The sequence below is a fragment of the Balaenoptera acutorostrata genome, chromosome 9, assembly GCF_949987535.1.
Source record: "Balaenoptera acutorostrata chromosome 9, mBalAcu1.1, whole genome shotgun sequence".
Lineage (NCBI taxonomy): Eukaryota > Metazoa > Chordata > Mammalia > Artiodactyla > Balaenopteridae > Balaenoptera > Balaenoptera acutorostrata.
The window spans coordinates 107,864,620-107,886,586 of NC_080072.1; the positions used below are offsets into that span (position 1 = coordinate 107,864,620).

Consider the following 21,967-nt stretch of genomic DNA (forward strand, 5'->3'; position numbering starts at 1 on the left):
ATATTTTATTTAGTGGTTAGAAATTTTCATGACATTTACAATCTGGAATGTAAAACTGAAAAAATAAACAACTCCCTCTTTCTCATTGCATTATGATATAGATCACATTTGTCAAACTAATGGCTATGTAAGTACAAGACACACACACACATAAAAAAGCATTAGATTTTCTATTAACATTCATCTATAGTACACCACATATGTCACCTTAAATCCTTTTTAGATCAAGGCAAGAGATAAGTTACATATAGTAAGATATTTCCACTGACTTATATGTTAGAAAGATAACAGCAAAAGATCTGAAAGCAAACAAATCCTTAGAAAACTGACTTTTGCTGAGAAGTGCAGCCTGCAGGGAAAATTACTCTAGAAGTCAACACACAACAAATTACCATAAGATCAGAGATTAGCTGCAGGATAGAACACTAAGCCACATGGCCTCAATCCTCCTACTCAGTTTGTATATGATTACAGGAGTCTTACTGAACCCTGCTATAGTTTCTTGAGTGAACCCAAATCATAAATCCCTTGAACTGATGAATCCTCCTGTAGGAATTCTGTGTACTGAGATTAACTTGTGGCCTAAATGGACCACTAGATGGGTTACTCTGACCAGATTAAACACTCTCTTTACATTTTGGGGGAAACTCTATTTACAGACTTAAGCATCTTCTCTATGAACTGTACAAAGGTGATCAACTGTAACTGGCTTGCCCATAACTGAGAGGTTTCCTGGGACACGAGCCTTTCAGTGCTAAAACCAGGAAAGTCCTGAGCAAACTGGGACAAGGTAGTCATCCTAGACTGTACGCAGATTAAAGAGGAAATTTATTTTTTCTATACCAATTACTTAAAGTTTACTTAGAATCGTCAGTATAATTTTGATGCTATCTCTAACACGCTGTGACACTGGGTAAAGTACAACCTCGCCTGTATCTGAGATCCTTGCTACGAAGTTAAATGACATGGTCTCTTGTCTGCTGAGACATTTATAGCACACTGCGGTAACTTCAGAAGTATGTCACACTTGTAATATTAGTATATTAAAAGTTACTGAACTTGTATGAGTTTTATTCTCCCCTAGTTGCTACCAGATTGTGTGTTATGAATCTTTGTTGTTAAAAGTATGGACATCAAACCATTTTTGTTCATTTTTGAACATTCTCTAACAAACTTTAAAATAATTTTGAGAAGATTAATGAATAAAAACAAATGAGTTTGCTTTACAGTAATTTAACATTACATTTATATATTTGGAAGAATTTTAATTTCTATAATAGTCAATATTTCTACCTGGAAACAGGGTGTGTCATCAGTTTTCTAAAGCTTTTATATCTTGCAGTAAAGTTTTCTAATTTTCTTTATGAAAAGACACATTCCACATGTTTCTTGTTAGGGATATTGTTAAGTATTTTACCTTTTTTTTTTTTTTGCTGCTTTTGTAGAATAATAGTTTTCTTCAATTACAGTCCTAACTGGTAGTACTGGTATGCTGGAAAATTATTTCTTTATGTATGGCTCAAATCTGATCATTTTCTAAACTCTCAACAATTTTAGGAGAATTTTAGTTGATCCTTTCGGATTTCAGGGATATATAATTGTGTTAAAGCAAATATGGTAATTCCATCCTGTTTCTGATTTCTTTTTCAGATTTTAATAATTGGCCAGAACTTCCAAGACACATGTTAAAAAGTAGGCATTTGTACTTTGACGCTGAATTTGATGAAAATATCTGTTGGATTTGGCAACTGCATATGATGTACATGAGAAAACATTCTTTTAGTCAGATTTCCAGGAATGTTTCAAAGGGATGGGAACTGAATTTTAACTACTATTCATTTAGCAACAAACATGTAAGTGCCTCCTGTACCTCAGGAACTGAGAGTACAGTGGGCAACAAGTGAGACAAGCTCTTGCTGTCAGAGCTTACTGAGGAGAGAAGGACAATGAACAAATAATAATACCCATATAGCCGGCATTTATTTTATGCTTAGTTACGTGCCAACAACTGCATAAGTGTTTATATTTATTAACCATTCATTTCTCATAGGATCCTATAAGGAAAATACTATTGTTACCCCCTTTTTAGAGGAAGAAACTCAGGCACAGAGTGCTAAGTAACATGTCTAAGGTCATGGAACCAGGATTAAAAGTCAGGTGGTGTAGCTCAAAACCCAAGTTCTTAGCCACTGTATGATACAGCCTAAATTAAGACAGCAAGGTAATTTCAGATTGCTTTTAACTGCTCGTAGGAAATAAACAGAGTGTAGTAATAGTGATGAGAAAAAGAAACTATTGGGTGGGCCAAAAAGTTCCTTTGGTTTTTCAGTAAAAATAAAAGACACATTTTTCACTTTCACCAAGAACTTTGTTGAAAAACATGTTCACTGTTTTGTTCCACTACCTTCTGCCATTTTTCAGGCAACTTCATAATTCCATCTTCCCAAAATCTTTTATCTTTTTGAGCAAAGAACTGTTCCAGGTACCTTTTATAGTCTTCCAGGGAACTGAAATTTTTTCCATTAAGAGAATTTTGTAAAGACCGAAATAAATGGAAATCCAAAGGAGCAATGTCTAGTGAATAGAGCAGATGAATCAGAACTTCCCAGCCAAGCTGTAACAGTTTTTGCATGGTCATCAAAGAGATATGAGGTCTTGCATTACCCTGATGGAAGATTCTGCATTTTCTGTTGACTACCTCTGGATGCTCTTTGTCGAGTGCTACTTTCAGTCGGTCTAATCGGGAGCAGTACCAATTAGACCTGTTGGAATGAATCATTTCGTTTTCTGGAAGGAGCTCATAATAGAGGACTCCCTTCCAATCTCACCATATACATAACATCACCTTCTTTGGATGAAGACCGGCCTTTGGTGTGGTTGGTGGTGGCCCATTTCGCTTGCCCCACGATCTCTTCCGTTCCACATTATTGTACAGTATCCACTTTTCATCGCCCGTCACAATTTGTTTTAAAAATGGAACATTTTCATTATGTTTAAGTAGAGAATCTCATGCAGAAATATGGTCAAGGTTTTATTCGCTTAACTTACGTGGAACCCAAACATCAAAGCGATTAACATAACGAAGCTGATGCAAATGATTTTCAGCACTTGATTTGGATATTTTGAGTATGTCAGCTACCTCCCGAGTGGTATAACATTGATTGTTCTCAATTAATGTCTCGATTTGATTTAATGTCTCGATTTGATCGCTATCAACTTCAACTGGTCTACCCGACTGTGGAGCATTGTCCAGAGAGAAAACTCCAGCACAAAACTTCGCAAACCACTTTTGACATGTTCGATCAGTCACAGCACCTTCTCCATACACTGCACAAATCTCTTTTTGCGTTTCGGTTGCGTTTTTACCTTTCTTGAAATAATAAAGCATAATATGCCTAAAGTGTTGCTTTTTTTCTTCCATCTTCAATATTAAAGTGGCTACACAAAAATTCACCAATTTTGATAAGTTTTTTTAAAATGCACGCTGATATGACAGCTGCCACAATACAATCTAACAAAATTGTTTCGAATGAAGTTAAAGACAACTAAGCGCTACTAAAGCCATCTTACGGAAAAAACCGAACAAACCTTTTGGCCAACCCAATACCTTGATAAGGTGGTCAGGGAAGGTCTGAGGAAGTCATATATGAACTGGAAGATGCGAGTATAGTGAACAAGGAAGACTGTATGAAATGAGGCTGAAGAGGTAGATAAAGGCCAGCACTAGAGGCCATAATACAGAGTCTGGATTTTATGCAATGAAAACACACTGAAGAGTTTAAACACTTTAGAAAGGTTACTTTAAAAATAACCCAATATGTGTATTAGAAACCTAAATGTGCATTAACAGGAAATTGATTGACTATTAATAGATACATCTGCACAGAGGACTGCTGTTTGGCTTTTTTTTTTAAAAGGAGGATCTCTAACTATTGATATGAAGCAATCCCCAGAATATATTAAGTCAAAAAGGAAGGTAGAGAACAGTATATTTAGTATAAGAAAGGATATGGAATAAATACATCACACACACATAAATTCATAACACATAATAAACACATGTATGTGTGTACATAAGAGCTTATTTTTGCAAAGAGAAACACTGGAAGGATAAACCAGAAATTAATAATAATGGGTAAAAAAAATGGGTGGGGAAAGGGTGGGGATAAAAAATGAGACTGTTCTGAATATACCTTTTTATGTAGTTTGACTTCTGAATTATGTTAATGTTCTTTCTACACGTTCAAATATAAATTTAGAATGTTAAAAAAGAAAATCCTAAGATTGAAAATAACCTAAGAAATGTATCTAATAATATATCAAATTGGTAACATTGCCAACAGAGAGAAAATATTTTAAATGCCTTGTAAACAATAAACTAACTGAACATGATTACCGGGGTATATTCTAGGGACGAAACAACTACCAAGTAATATTTAACTTCTTTCAACTGTATGAGAGAAAGGAGATACAATACTAAAATAAAGGAATTTAAGAAAAAATAACCCTAATGTTAGCTATGAGTTGGAACATGAACTCAAAATTAAAATATACACACATTTTCCCTAAGCTCTGCTACTGAAAAGGCTTAGAAACAATGACATTCCAGTTGCATGAATGCCTTTGGTCTCAGACCTGGATTTCTAAATATCATTCCCTAACAAAATAAACCAGGACTCCTTGGAGAAATGCCTGTTTGCAAGTTGATAGCAAGCAAGCACAAGGTGAGACTGGGATATTTTTTTGAGACAGAAAGCAGGGGAAGCACCCACACCCATCAGGAGCCATGTCAAAAGAACTGAGTTGAATGCACTCCCACTGGCCAGCTTTGGAACGTCATAAAGATTTGAATATCATGAAGAACGACTATGACTTCTTAAAATACTCCCCAGAAGAAAGGAAGGAAGGGAGTGACGATTTTCAGCATAAATGGAGCTAGAACATTAAAAAAAACTGCCGTGATAGTTTGCCATATTGAACTGGGCTCCCTGCAAGTAGAGAGCAATAGGTTTATTTCTTTCACATCAGTTAGCAGTATCGTATCTCGAATTACTGACTGAAATTAATTATATATTAACCAGGAAATACGCTCACAATTCAGCGATACCTGTACGGAAATAGATTTGTATTCATGCTCCTCCGACCAAACTCTCATACACAATAAAATTACATTAGTCAGAGGGCAACCTGGGTAGGACAGGACTTCCCAGGGCACCTGGTAGCTTTGACTGTCTTTGGTGTCCTAAGTTGGGCTCAAGAAGAAGGAAAGTTGGCTATCTTTTCCTGTAGGGTAAAGACCATTCATATTTATTTTTCCTAAATAATGACCTAAGACTCAAGTAGGAGCTTGCAGTATGACACAAAATTAAGACCAGTGGAGAGTGTCATTAGCAACTCTGTGCCCCCATCTGGCACTTGTGGGTTCTGGGAAATTGTGCTGATATGCACGTAACCTGGCTTCTACTCGGCGTGGCCACGCTGCTTCTGTCACCTTTCCAAAAACACTACTAAATAAATTGGGAACTTTAAACCTAAACTTGTAATGGGAAAGAGGGGTGGGTGTGGTCTCTTCCTGCCAACCTATATCCCAATGTGAGATACCAAAATAACTAATATTCATAATGGTGACTAGACATACAATCTTAAATAATTTCTAAGTCTTCAAAGAAAGATTGAACTATGTTCTACACAGTTTTAGTGTTGCTGTTATTGTTATTACAATTGGCATTCCAATTTAGAGATAGTTATGGTGAAAAACTCTGGCATCCATAATTAAATAATCAATTACCTATCGAGATAGACAAATTTCATTGCACTGGAAATTTAAACTAATAAAAATACTCAATTTAGTTACAAATTTGAAGATCTAACAACACTTCCAAATATAAATGTCTCTTCATATTAATTTTTTCTTCACTTTATATTTTCTTCCCATTTCTTAGACAATAAAATGGCTAAAAGAAGTTTCTTTTGGACACTACACTGCCCCCACCCATTTTCTTATAACAAACTAGTAAACTTCTTAGTAAAACTACCTTTCGAGGAACAGAGTACAGAATACTGTCAATGAAATCAGGAGACTTCTCCTGAGGAAGGGAGAGTGGGGGACTGGCTTTAGACAGGTAAGTGCTTATAAACCCACTTCAGCAAAGGAACCTTGGAATGCAGTGGGAAGTGTGTTAGGATTAAGGTCCACCAAATATGGTGGATCAGAGAAATGAAAATGATAACAGACATTTCCACAGATAAAATGCATAAAAAATAAAACACAAAACAGTACTTAGACAAAAGCAAATCATACCACTGTGTATTCAAATTCCCTACTCTAGGGTTAAAATGCAACATGTGCCACAAGGCTACTTTCTTCCATATCATTTAGACAAGATTTCATGCTTGCAATCATCTTTCAAACTTGACACAAATCCAACCAGACCAGTTCTTCCAGTAGTTAAAAGCTTTAGCAGTATGACACACAACTTAGTATCTCCAAGGTAAATCTTTATGATACCAACAACCAGTTTATAGGGGCACGGTGAACCTTGACATGGAGAGGCAGGGCACCGGGAGTTTCTAACTATGCAAGTATAGTATTTCTCCAGCAAATCCTAAGAATTCTCCTTTTTCATAATACTTCACTTAAATCAGAGTTCTCTAAATTGGGTCTTAGAAATCTTCTAGACTGATGTGAGAGAAGTCTGGGCTTGGAGTAATTTCTCAGTAAATTAAATTAAAGGAAGATGATTTGTGTCAGATAAGGGCCTTGGCATTAGGTTTATCTGATTATATGCATCAAGTTCTAAGATCTGTAATGAATTCATGTGGCCAAGCAGACAAAGTGACAGGGTAGAGGTGGGATGTATAATACCCGAGGAGGTTATCTTGGTTAACCTAAGCTATAATAAAGTACGAGTGTAAGGTTTACATGTCCAGTGGATTTTCACAATTGTACACAATGTCCTGTCTTTTTCTCAAATTTTTACAAACATAGATTAGATGACCATTTGATGGAAATTTAAGAGACTGGAATAGAAATACAGGCAACTGGACTCTGGGATATTTAAGGGTCTTTATAACCTCTCAAATTCTGTCTCTGTTGCATACTTTGAAATATTTTATGTTAAATAAACATGAAAAGATTCAAATTTTAATACAAAATTCCACAAACTTGCTTTCATTTAACGTACAACAACATATATATTCATACCAATAGATATGGAGAAAGGACTTTTCTCTAAGCAATGTCAAATTGATTTTTCCCTTACTTTGTTATTATATACACAGACCAGTTTTCTAAAAAAAATTCTGCTCTTCAAGATCAGCCAAGATGGTGCAGAAAGACTCTGAGCTCGCCTCCTCTCATGGGCTCCCCAGAATTACAACTATTTGCAGAACAATCATCGATGAAAAAGACCAGAACCTACCAGAAAAGATCTTCTACAACTAAAGATATAAAAAAAGAACCACAACGAGACAGGTAGGAGGGGTGGAGTTGCAATACAGTCAAACCTTCGGGGTGGATGAACCACAAGCGGGAAATGAGTATTAACTGTGGAGCTTCTACCAAAGAAGTGAGGGGTCCAAGCCCCATGCTGGGCTCCCCAGCTCAGGAGTCCTGCACCAGGAAAACAAGCCCCCAGAGCATTTGGCTTTGAAAGTCACCAGGGCTTACTTTTGGGAGTCCCGGAGGGCTGGGGGAAATAGAGACTCCACTCTTAAAGGGCACAAAGAATCTCACACATTCCGGGACCCAGGGCAGAAGCAGTGATTTGAAAGGAGCCTGGGTCAGACCTGCCTGCTGATCTTGGAGAGTCTCTCTGAGGCAGGCAGCAACTGCAGCTCCCCTGGGGACACAGACACAGGTGGTAGCCACTTCTGAGGAGTCCGGTCTACCATGTGGACACTGGTCCTGGCAAGCACCATTCTGGAATCCTCTCTCCAGCTTATCAGCCTCAGGACCCAGCCCAGCCCCCAACCCATCAGCCTACAGGCACCAGTGCCGGGGCGTATCAGGCCAAGCAACTAACTGGGTGTAGAAACAGCCTCACCCACCAACAGACAGGCTGCTTAAGACTCCCAAAGCCCACAGCCACCCCTAGACACAGCCAGGCCCACCAGAGGACCCAGGACCCGGTCTCACACAACAGTGCACAGACAATAAACCTGGGACCCCCCAGGGACCTCCAGAAAGAGACCCCGGGACCCAGCTCCAACCACCAGAAGGCAGGCAGCAGGCCCAGCATCCTCTGGGCCCTGGCCCCATCCTCCAGCCGGCCAACACAAGGTCTGGGACATCCCAGACTCCACAGCCAAGGGTGCCAGGAAGCAGCCCTACTCACCAGCCATCTGATACCAGCTCTAGGACCCCTGGGCTCTGCAGCCAGAACCCAGGACCCAGCCCTGCCCTACAGGAGGCCAGCACTAGTCCAGAGACCTGGCTTCACCCACCAGTGGGCAGGCAACAGCCCCGGGCTCTCCTGAACCCTGACTCTGCCCCAGTGAGCCAGCACTAGCCCCAGGCCCCCACGGGGCTCCACAGTCAGCCGCTTGTGACCCAAGCCCAGCACAAAGCTCTGGTGATGAGAGGGGAGTTCGCTGCTGGGACGCCAAGGACACCTCCTACAAAAGGCCCCTTCTCCAAGGCAGGGAAATGTAACCAACCTACCAGATACATATAAACAAAAACAACAAATATTTTCTCCCATTCTGTAGGTTGTCTTTTCATTTTGCTTATGGTTTCCTTTGCTGTGCAAAAGCTTTTCAGTTTAATCAGGTCCCATTTGTTTATTTTTGTTTTTATTTCCATTACTTTAGGTGATGGATCCAAAAAGATATTGCTGCGATTTATATCATTTCCATGCATGTTTTTATACTTTAGCTGTACATGTACACAGCCATAAGCAATATATATTATCATTTTGCATGTTTTTAAAATTTGTAGAAATGGAATCATACTATATCAAACCTTCCTCAAAGTTATCTGTTTTGAGAATATATAATTGTGGCTCAGTATATTCATTTTATTTATTTATTTTTATTTTTTATTTTTTATTAATTAATTTATTTTTATTTTTGGCTGTGTTGGGTCTTCGTTTCTGTGCGAGGGCTTTCTCCAGTTGCGGCAAGCGGGGGCCACTCTTCATCGCGGTGCGCAAGCCTCTCACTATCACGGCCCCTCTTGTTGCGGAGCACAGGCTCCAGACACGCAGGCTCAGTAGTTGTGGCTCACGGGCCTAGTTGCTCTGCGGCATGTGGGATCTTCCCAGACCAGGGCTCGAACCCGTGTCCCCTGCATCGGCAGGCAGACTCTCAACCACTGCGCCACCAGGGAAGCCCAGTATATTCATTTTAATTGCATTATAGTATTCCGCTGTAAGTATATACTACAGCTGCACTCCCATTCTGTTGACTGTCATTCAGAGGGTTTTGAAGTTTTTGTTATTACAATCAGTACTGCACTGAGCAATCTGGTGTCTCCTGACACAGCTTAGAGAATTTCTCTGGCACTCATGCTGAAGAGTAGGACATCTGGGCTGTAGAGTATGTACTTTTCAACCATATTTCAACTTTGCTAGAATATTCTCTAAAATGATTTACCAACATAACATTCCCATAGGGTGTACTTCAGGATTCCACTCTTCATTTCTTTGTCCTATTCAGTTCTGTCAGACTTTTTCATTTCTATCAATCTGATCAGTATGAAATTTTATTCCACTTTAAAGTGCACTTCTGTGCTTGCTAATGAGATTAGGCATTGTTTCATGTTCATTGGTCATTCAGTCTTCCTCTTCAGGGAAATAACAGTTCACATCCTTGGCCCATTTTACTATTTGGTTGTCTTTTTCTTACTGCTGGGCAAGAATTCTTTATATAATCTGGAAACGAGTCCCCTGTCCGTTACTCATGTTACAAACATGTTCTCCCAGACTTTGGCTTATCTTGTCTAAATTTCTAATCACATCTTTGTGTACGGTTTCCATGCTTTAAGATATCTTTCCCTACCCAAGGTCATAAACATACCGTCTTATTTCTTTTAAACCTTTTATTTCCTAAACCTTTTTCACTTTAAGGTTTTTAATTGACTTTGAACTTTTTTGTATGTTTAGGATGAGGCAGAGATATAATCGCACTGCTTTTTTCTTTATGCACAACCAATTATTTCATCACCTTTTACTGGATAATTCCTTCTCCATTGCTTTGTAAGGTTAATTCTTATATGAAAAGTGTGTACAGTATGTGAGGGTCTGTTTCTGTGTTCTCTCAATCCTACCAGTCTCTCTTCATCAATTCCTCACTTTCTTCATTTCTAGCATTTTATAGGTCTTAATACCTGGAAAAATGAGTCTCTCCACTTTTTCTGATTCTTCAAAACTGCCTTTACATTTTTAGCCCTTTACTCTTCCATATAAATTTTAGCATCTGCTTCTCTAATTATAGGAGGAAAAAAAACTTTGGGGAATTCGATGGAAGCTGCACTGAATTACAGATTATTTTAGAGGAAAACTGACTTCTTTTCAATATTGAGCCTTCCTGACCATGAACACAGTATATCTCTCCATTTATTTAAGATTCTTTTATGTCCTTCAGTTTAAGTTTTTCTAATCTTTCTCCATAAAGGTCTTACTTACTTTTGTTATAGCTATTCTTAGGAACTTTATGATTTTCACTGCTATTGTAAATGGTACTATTTTCTAAATGAGAGTTTCTAATAATTTATTACTGGTATATAGAAACACAATTAGCATGGTGTGACAGACTACTGAGGTTGCAATCATGCCTCTGTGACCTCTAGCTGTACGACTGTGGACAAGGTACCTAATTCTCAGACCTCATTTTCCTCATCTATGAAAAAGTTAAAAATAGTAATTACCTAATAGGATTGTTGTGAGAATTAAATATAAAGCACTGTTTTTCTGCTGGATAGAAAAAAAAAACCTTAATAAATATTAGGTACTCTGTTGTCACTGTATTATTTATCTTTCATTCAGCAACCTTGCTCAACTGTTATTACTTCTAATAATTTGACAGTAGATTCTTCTGGATTTGTAGACAATCATCTACAAATAGTACATATTTATCCCTTCCATGTCTTTTTGTCTAATTTCACTGAACCTTGAATAAATGATGATCTTGTTCTTGACTTCAAATAGATTGTTTCTTATGCCTCACCATTAAGAATAAAATTTTCTTGGGTTTTTGGGTAGAAACCTTAAATACATTTTAAAAACTCCCTATTCTTAATTGCCAAGATACATAAAATGAACAAGCGTTGACCTTTATCAAATGATTTCTCTGTATCTACTAAGATAATCATTTAGTTTGTTTTGTTTAATTTTTAAGTTTTGAACGTGACAAACTAGATGCACTTTTAAAGTCTTGCTTTTATACTCATGTGGTAAATCTCCTTTACTCCTACTTGCCCTGTATCCATTGCAGGGATGTAAATGAGTATGAAAGACTGGAGAAGGCAAGTGGCAACTTAAAAAACTAAAGCCTTAAGCCAAGGCAAGAGTCCTTCTTAGAAACTGTAAAAAACACAGTGATCCTGCAAACATATTAGAAGTGTCATTCAATAAAAGAACACAAACATAAAAGAATTCTATAGGGTACAAGTATAGACAAAGAATTCTAAAAATGGGAAAACTGTTAATAGGTTGCTGATGCCTTAAATAGCAGCAAAGAAATATGATATAGATTTATATTTACATTCTTAAATAGCTGAAGTGAACTGTGTTACTTAGCATTTTCAAATTTATTAAAAGGGATATTGGGAAGAGATGCCAAAATTAACTTATTTTTAGCATGTCCTGAAAGGATCTGTCAGCAACTCAGAAACATAGCTTTTGAACCAGTTTAGTCAGCACTCATGCTGGGAAAAATATGATATAATATTTACTTAGTTTATAGCTTTGAGTATATCAGTTAAATTAGTTTTAAACTAAACCAACAAAGTTTTTATTTGAAAATAAACGGACTTAGAAATTATACTGATTCACTAGAGTAGTAATTTGACAAACTTTTAAAGAAAAATTTCTGTATGAGCAAGATTATATGTTACTCAAATATTAAACAAACTGAACTAAAAACACTTCTTCCAGTAACTGAAATATAGAACCTTTTGTAACTTTTCCTTTTTCATACTATAGAAGAGCTTTAACATAAATAAAGCAAAAGGATGAATAATGATGTAAAGGAAGTTCTTTAAGCCAATGACTGAAAATACACATGAATGATTCTGATGATATGTTTTTTTAGTCTTCCAAAAAACACCATCCAAATCAGAGTTAAAGAGTTTCTTGCAAACCAAACTCAGAGTAGGTTTTTATTTGATGGAATAAGGACACATCTAAGAAACCCTGTCACTGACTCTATTTTTCTCTCTGTAAATCTTCTGGTCTATCTTGCTAGATCTGCCCTCTCCCTGCCTCCACTCACTGGCCTGTTCCCAGTCCTAAAAAAGGCAAGATAAAGAAAAAGATAAACTGAATCCTAAACCAGATCTCCAATGAAAATTGAAGGAAAATATAGAAATTCCAGTAATATCATCATATATGATACACTATTGTTTCTTTGATTTATTTGCTAGCAAGTCCCTGGTGAACACTACAATGGCCATTTATAATATTGTTTTTACTAGAAAGTGCCATATACTTTATAAAGATTAATTTTTGAACTATGTTTCAGGAATTCACCGTAGTAAGAGAAAAAAAGGTAAATAGTATCTATACGTTCTGGAATTTCTGAAAACTTATATTCTACCAGGTTGATACTCAAAAATGCAAAATCCTCACTGTCTCAAAGGAACTACTGAGTTTTCTTCTAATTTTTAAAGCAGGAATAAAGCAGTTTCAGCCTTGAGTTTCACTGACGCCCCGCACCCATCCCAAAGTAGATGTCAAAGAAAATATGTAGATAAGCTTGAGTATTAAATCTTAACATACTGTTGAAGTTATTATGGAATAATAAAGTAGAGAATCATTTTTGATCAATATATCATAAACAATTCCAGAAGTAAGAGAAAAAGCACAGCTCTCTAACTGATGTGTGTAACAGCTGCCAGGGCAATATCTGGGGCCAGCCCAGGGATGAGGCTCTGGAATGTGGACGGCTGTAACAGTTCTGATATCTGTACATTCCAGCCTCAAAGGGAGGAAACCAGGTATTTGAGAAATGTCATGTTCATGCAATACTGAATTTAAAATAGCACTGACAGTAATGGCTCTTGTTTGAAAATTTGTAAAGCTACTAACAGTTACATAAGTCAAATAGGCTTCCATTTACTCATAAGAGAGAAGAGGAGGCATTTCAAAAGGCATTACTGAGTGGAATGCAAATGGGTGACACTAATAGATCTAGAAAATAAATCTGTAGTAAATTTTAGAGAAGAGCTTTTCAGACACAGAGGAGATGAGAACAATTCATCTGGAAAAAGAGAAGCAGAAAACGGGCAACAAATTGCTTCTTCAGAATATCCAACACAACTCTTACGTGGAATAGCATGCCTGTGGTTAACTAAAATATTTGAGTATTTGAATAAAAATATGTCTGTTTTTCAGGGTTAAGAATGAAACCAAAGCAACCTCATGCTGCTGCTCTTGCTAGAGCAGGACATAAACAGTGATAAAGCAGGACATAAACAGTGATAAACCACAAAGGGCGTGCTATGTTAAAGCTTTAAAAATCATAGTTCCCTTGGGAAAATGGGCATCAGGTTAAAATAAGACATTATTTACATGATACATTTACTTTTCTAGGAGCTATGAATTTCAGTAACGAACATAAAGGCTTTATGACCACCTAGAGGGGTGGGATAGGGAGGGTGGAAGGGAGAGGCAAGAGGGAGGAGATATGGGGATATATGTATACGCATAGCTGATTCACTTTGTTGTAAAGCAGAAACTAACACACCATTGTAAAGCAATTATACTCCAATAAAGATGTTAAAAATAATAGTAATAAGAATGCTCAAATTTAGCTTATGTGATTTTAGGGTAATATAAGTAAATTTTACATTTTTCCTGCTAAAACTGATATTGATTTTTTTTAAAAAATAAATTTATTTATTTTTGGCTGCATTGGGTCTTTGTTGCTGCACACGGGCTTTTCTCTAGTTGCAGAGAAAAGTAGCAGGGGCTACTCTTCGTTGTGGTGCCCGGGCTTCTCATTGTGGTGGCTTCTCTTGTGGTGGAGCACAGGCTCTAGGCACGCGGGCTTCAGTAGTTGTGGCACGTGGGCTCAGCAGTTGTGGCTCGCGGGCTCTAGAGCGCAGGCTCAGTAGTTGTGGCACACGGGCTTAGTTGCTCCGTGGCATGTGGGATCTTCCCGGACCGGGGCTCGAACCCCTGTCCCCTGCGTCGGCAGATGGATTCTCAACCACTACGCCACCAGGGAAGCCCCTGATACTGATTTTTTATTTTAAAATTTTAAATTACAAATTAAAACAATAAATGTGATTGGTTTTGTTCCTCAACTCTGTACAAAGTAAGAAATTTTTTTAACTTTACCCCTTTAGTTATATAAAAGACTCTGACTAATTTCATTTCTAAATACAGAACAAAAAGATTTGCATTTTAGCAGAGGAGAGTAGGAGGAAACATGAGGTGGCTATAAATTCCTGACACTAAAGGATTCTAATACTAGAGTGGGTTATAATAAAAAGACTATAGAGGCATCTCTGCTAAGAATTTTTAAGTGATCTGAGCTCTTATTTTTCCAGGATGAACTAGTACTATTTGATATGAAGCTTAAAAACTAGTACTATTTTAAGAGAACACTTACTTATATATCTCTTATAAAAATTAAATTATAGTAACTACATATTCTTAGGAATTCAGTAACATCATAAAGTTCTATAAGTCTGAACATGTAGAACCTTAATCTTAACAGTGTGAAAATACTTTTCTTGAAATTATTTTTTATTAGATTAAAATGTAATCATATTCAGTTTGATGTCAAATAACCCTCTGCACTTTATTAAGCTATGAAGTTTTGTGTGTAACACTGATTATGATCAGGGTGGGTTTTGTTTGTTTTTGTGGGTTGTTTCCACCCACTCCCCACCCCAACATTTTCTTTTGCAGGAGCTGGAGGGGCAAAGCTCCATATTTGAAGAAGACAGAACTGATAACAAGAACTCTTTATTTAAAGGCAGAAGTCTTAGAAGCCTGCCCTACAAAAGACCTGACCTTTGGCATGAGAAATAAGAACATGGGCCTTGCAGTCAGACAGACCTAAGGGCTTGAATCCATTCTCTAATCACTTCCCAATTTGCAAGGTCTTGGGCAAATTTAAGTCTCAATTCCCTCAAATACACAATGAGAATGACTATAACAGTACTATCACTCGGGGTTACTACAATGCTTACATGAAATTACATATGCCAACCACTTAACTCAGCAAGTGTCAATAAACAGGAGTTACTTCACCACTATAATTTCTCTGAACACTTTTCATAATCTTCCACAGTACAGGGCTAATCAGAACCTGAGTCAGCTTTCCAAACCAGGTTTGATCACATCTGGTTGTACCTCCTAAATTCAGGGCTGAGGTCACTAAGGAAGGGTGCACACAAACACAGAGCCACTTCCTAGTTCTTCCCCCTCTAATTGTCTTATGTGTAAACTTAACCTAAGAAACTTTAGATTTCTGCTCTCTCCTGCTGAATATCATATAGTACTACATAATATGTTAAAAAAGAGAAGTTATAGTCTCAAACCATTATCATATGAGCAACTGGTGCCTCTTTAAAAGTTGACAGTGAAAAAGAGCTGTAAATTCTGAGGTTCCCCCATTTGTGGTTTTGAAAATTAAAATATCAATATTATTTAAAGAGTAGTAGAAAAGAAAAATGTTCAGCTTCTTAACAGGACTAATCTGTGATTCAGAGAAAATTGTGGTCTCCATGTTATCTTAATGAAAAGCATTTATAACCAAGATCTGAAGAAGCACCATATAAATATGGAATACTACCCTAATGGTAAGAAAATCTCTGCAAGAGGAAAAAAGAGTTAATACAAATATATCATGGATAGAGACAGTTATCCTTACTGATGTCAATGAGGAAAAAAAAAACCAATACTTGAAGATAAAAGGGCAGAAGGGTTACTTCCTTGTGCTAATTTGAACAGTCTCTTTATACAGTCTACCAAATTCTTTATGGTAAAGCAGTGCTGCCTATTTTCTATTAGTCAATAATTGAGATGCTATTTACCCAGCAAGGAAAAATTTTTAAATATGATATATACTTCTTGCTTATGAAACAAAGGTATGTTCTTTTAAACATGCAAACTTTTGTACATTAACCTGAGGTCTAGAAAGCATTAAGAAATAAGCTGATTTGAAATTTTAAAATGAGTTATTTCCTAAAACTAGGAAAGTAAGAGATAATACCTACGTAGTACGATCTACTTGAAAAAATGATCATCTCTCTACAAACATGACAAACCTTAAAGCTCAATTATTCAATTTTTTGGATAACTAAATAATTAACCACTCACCTAAAAGCAGCCAAAGAAGCATGTGCCCAAATGTAATATAAAAATAGTCTCAGTGAAATATTCTGAGTATTGCTGGGGTCAAACACTTGAATAATTGAGATGTCCTTACCTCTTGCTGTGGCACAAGTTTTAGGATCAATAATTACAATTATTCCAGATGACTGCACTTAGCAGTAGATCCGACAGGATACCACGGCTCTGCATTCCATGCAAAAGCGTGCCAAATGAATCATAATCACACTGGCTCAGACCTTGTCCACCACGGGGTAACTCCAAGTCAAATCTTCACGGCACTTTGAGATTCCAGCTCTGCTTTCGGGGCCCCTTTCAGCAGTTCTCTTGGCCCTGTTTCTGGTCTTTAGTCAAGCCGAGCAGCTTGTGTGTGCGAGAGTGCTGCTTGGAGGAGCTTAATCCTCTCTCTCTGCACATCCTGCTTTGCAGCACAGGAGAACCGCCCCAGCCCAACTGCACTTGCTGAACAGGCTTCACCAGTATGACTCCACCCACCAGCTTCACACAGGTGCATATTTTCTGCTCAGAATAACACCACTATGAAATCGATATTCAGTCTTTAATTTTTTAAAAAGTCACTTACTATTCAGTTGTTTATATTTGCTATCCACATGGGAGACAATGTATCCTATAAAAATGATGGTATTTACGCCCAAATAAAATAAGAAAAGTAACTGATCAAGCAGGAAGTAATGTCTGTAAACGGCTGAATCATTAAACTGGCAGCAACAGGCTAGGAAAACGTAACTCTGAATATCTTTGCTGATAATGAGCTGTGATTGCTTTCTACTTAGACTGACAAAAAAAATTATCAACTTATACTGCCTCTGTGTGAAAAATTCTGAGATTGGAATGCACAATTCTTTAATATGCAAATAAAAAGTTTTAAAACCTGAAAAGTTTTTTCAGGATTAAAAATCCAGAATTATGCAAAAGTATAAATCAACTATACTTCAATACCAAAAAAATTCAGAATTAAATTTTCCCGATTATGACCTCCTCCTTTATACACTGCCCAAGTGTTAAAATTGTAGCTCTACTCATAAAAACATTGAAAAGATTCAATATTTATACTAAATAACAGTACTATACTGTGTTAACCCAATTAGAATTATTGGAAGAAATAAATGAATTGGAAGAGATTAACGTTATTTTCTGTTCCAAATGACTTTTTACTAATACCAATGTAAATTCATGTTCACATATTTGTTTTTAGTAAACAAAATAATGTTACACATGCCAGACAGATTCTAAGTACTTTACAGATAGTCTTCATTATAACCCTATGAAGTTGATTCGAATACTATTCCCATGCTAGAGATGAGGAAGCCAAGGCGGAGGATTAAGCAATTACCAAGGCCAAACAAGTAGGAACTGTTGAATTCAAGATACCCAGGGAGCGGGCTTCCCTGGTGGCGCAGTGGTTGAGAGTCTGCCTGCCAATGCAGGGGACACGGGTTCGAGCCCTGGTCTGGGAAGATCCCACATGCCGCGGAGCAACTAGGCCAACTAAGCCCGTGAGCTACAATTACTGAGCCTGCGCGTCTGGAGCCTGTGCTCCGCAACAAGAGAGGCTGCGATAGTGAGAGGCCCGCGCACCTCGATGAAGAGTGGCCCCCACTTGCCGCAACTAGAGAAGGCCCTCGCACAGAAATGAAGACCCAACACAGCCATAAATAGATAAATAAATTAATTAATTAAAAAAAAAAAAAAAAGATACCCAGGGAGCATTTATCACGCACAGTGCCAAAATCTGCTACTGATCAAATGTATTCATTCCTTCCTTTCTGATCATAGTTGTGAATAAAGAAGTGTTGATAAATGGTAGGCCACAATAAGAAAAACAATGAACTGATGTGATTTCACAATTTGAAAGACCACAGAGAATTCCAGTGTGTGGCAGGAACAAAACATGTTAATTTTTACCAATGGAACAGCTGGGAATTTATGGATTTTGTTGAATAGGAAATGAGGCTCTTAAAGTTTATTCATGGTGGAAGAAAGCAAAGCCACCCCTCCTTCCACCCCCTCCTCAGCACTGAAGACAGCAAGGGAAGGCAAGGGAAAGAGGAATGAGAGAGCGAAGGAAGGGGGAAGGGGAAGAGGAATCCATGCTGTAGAAAAGCCATTTGGGGGAATACTCAGTACAGCTTAACATATGAGCACAGAGAGGAATAAATAAATTCGACGGTAGTTTGCCTGAGTGCAGGAGAGTGACAAAATGACCCTCCCCTGTAACCTAAAGGCTGCACTCTGTGCCGCATAAAAACACAGGGTAAGAATGAGTGTGTGCAAACGCTGGTGAAGCTGGAGGGAGGTCTGTCAATCTTGTTCCCTGCATTGCGACAGTGTCGATTTCCTGGTTTTGATAATGTACAGTATAGTTATGTAGGGTGTTACAACTGGGAGAAGCTGGGTTTTGAGTATATGGGACCTGTCTGTACTATTTTGGCAACTTCTTCTGAGACTATAATTATTTCAAAATAAAAAGTTAAAAAATATGGCTGACGGAAAAGCATGATGCTCTGTCTTCTGAAGACTGCTGAGGGCACCGGAGAGGTCACCTGTTATTTTCCTCTTGTATTTAACAAATGGAGGTTATCCTGTGAAGGACTAAGATGTGTCCGTGTGGGCAGCGGGGGCAACAAGACAACTCACTGGAAAGGCAAAGGCTACCTTCCGATCATTCTGTCATAAAAATTACCCGAATTATTCAAACCCTTGACAGTATGTCTGTAAATTCTGCCAGTTTCATGGCCAAAAACATATCCAGAATTAGATCACATCTCACTCCTTCTACAGCTACCCTCCTGGTCTAAGCCACCAACATCTCTTGGTGGGCTCATCACCACAGCGTACACCCATGTCATCTCCTGTCCCGAACGCAGCAAGCAAGGTGATCCTTTACGTAAGGTGAGGCAGGTCAAACAGCTCTGCTCAAAACGTTCTAACGTCTTCCCATCTAATTTTAAATGAAAGCCACAATCCACAGACTGGCACCCGAGCCCCAAGGAGAATCTGATGCCCTTTCGCCTCCAGACCTCATCCTATGTCTTCACTCACTGCTCCAGTCAAGCTGGCCTTCCCACTGATCCTTCAACAGCCCCGACTCACACTCGGCTCAGTGCCCTTACATTTGCAGTTCCCTCTCTCCGAAGCTCTTCCCCCAGGTACGTGCGTATCTCTGCTCCTCATCTCCTTCACATCTCTGCTCAAAAGCTACCTTCTAATGAGCCTGTCCCCAACCACTCTACCCTCCTTTGAAATGACAACCCCACATGAACCACATCCCAGTACTTCCTAACCCCTGTACCAACCCCCCTTCCAGGCTTCATTTTTCTCCAGAGCACTTACCTACCTTAGTATATATATAATGTGTCTGTTTGCCTCTTTCTCTGCCTCTCATCCCACTTGAATACTAACAACAAAATAACAATATTTTTGTCTGTTGTGTTCACCATTTTAGCCCTAGTACTTGGCATACACTCAATAAATGTCTGATCAGTGAATGAACGAATATTGGAAATGATCAGAAATGGAACAGTTGCTTTATTTATGGCAAGGATTAGATCGAGCCCACCCCTAGCACTGGCTAAAACATAAATGGGAGTTTAGGAAACATTTTTGATAATTTTAGTGGACATTATTCTTGTTTATAATTATTAATCAACTGTTTTAATACAAACACTATGTATAAAGGATACAAATTAATATAAAATAGAATATCTATCCACAAGCAAAACGATGTAGGTGAAGAAGAAAGACACACAAAAAAGTAAAGCATCAAATTCAAAATAACTCATTGCCATACACTATTTCCAAATGAGTGACACAAAGAATAGCTACCGTAGGCTGAAATGTAGTCCTTCGTTATTCAAAACATAGTCTTAGGACCAGTATTATGGAATTACCTGGGAGTTTCTTAGACATACAGAATGTCAGGCCCCACCCTAACGAATGATAGTCTACAGTTTTTAACTCTCTCTCTCTCAGGCAGACTGAATGCGCAATCAAGTTTGTGAAGCAGCAGCTTAAGGAGCCTTCGTGAAGAACAGAGTAAGTCATCTCAGGCAGAAGGAAGATCACAGGCAGGGAAAGGGGCAGAGCCAAAGTATCAATGAGTGGAGAATAAGGAAACATGTTCTGATGCTGAGCAGAGAGGAGAAAAGGGAAAAACAGGTTACAAAGATAAGTGAGTTCTCAGTATTTATGGAGCATCTTAAACTCTAGGCTAAAGATTTTGTATATAATTCTGGCACAAAGGGAAATCACTGAGGTTTTCTGAAGTCAGGGATTACAAGTTAAAAGCTGTATTCTAAAATTTTATTTTAGTAGTAAATATTAAGATAAAGTAATTCCACAGGCATTCATTGTGCATCCACTGTGCACGTATCCTGTGGGGGAGACAAGGATGAATGAGACACACTTGTCAATTGTGAGGAGACTGCAATTTCGTGAGCAAGTGAAACAGCTGCTGTTAGATCTGACTTGAGGACAAACAGGACACGGGCCTAGGGAGAGACGGGCCAGGGAGAGACGGGCCAGGGAGAAACGGGCCAGGGAGAAACGGGCCAGGGAGAGACGGGCCTGGGAGAGACGGGCCTGGGAGAGATGGGCCTAGATAGAGACAGGGCAGGGAGAGACGGGCCAGGGAGAGACGGGCCTGGGAGAGACGGGCCAGGGAGAGACGGGCCTAGATAGAGACAGGGCAGGGAGAGACGGGCCAGGGAGAGATGGGCCTAGATAGAGACAGGGCAGGGAGAGACGGGCCAGGGAGAGATGGGCCTAGATAGAGACAGGGCAGGGAGAGACGGGCCAGGGAGAGACGGGCCAGGGAGAGACGGGCCTAGATAGAGACAGGGCAGGGAGAGACGGGCCAGGGAGAGATGGGCCTAGATAGAGACAGGGCAGGGAGAGACGGGCCAGGGAGAGACGGGCCAGGGAGAGACGGGCCTAGATAGAGACAGGGCAGGGAGAGACGGGCCAGGGAGAGACGGGCCTAGATAGAGACAGGGCAGGGAGAGACGGGCCAGGGAGAGACGGGCCAGGGAGAGACGGGCCTAGATAGAGACAGGGCAGGGAGAGACGGGCCAGGGAGAGACGGGCCAGGGAGAGACGGGCCAGGGAGAGACGGGCCTAGATAGAGACAGGGCAGGGAGAGACGGGCCAGGGAGAGACGGGTCTGGGAGAGACGGGCCTAGATAGAGACAGGGCAGGGAGAGACGGGCCAGGGAGAGACGGGCCTGGGAGAGACGGGCCAGGGAGAGATGGGCCTAGATAGAGACAGGGCAGGGAGAGACGGGTCAGGGAGAGACGGGCCTGGGAGAGACGGGCCTGGGAGAGACGGGTCAGGGAGAGACGGGCCCGGGAGAGATGGGCCTGGGAGAGATGGGCCCAGAGAGATGGGCCTAGGGAGAGACAGGCCTAGGGAGAGACAGGTCAGGTAGAGATGAGCCAGGGAG

General features: G+C 39.2%; 1 protein-coding gene across 6 annotated transcripts in view; it reads right to left on the reverse strand.

The window, feature by feature from the left end:
- The window catches only part of ARHGAP32 (Rho GTPase activating protein 32), a 282,949-nt gene that overhangs the window by 40,181 nt on the left and 220,801 nt on the right, over positions 1 to 21,967 (reverse strand). The window lies entirely within an intron of this gene.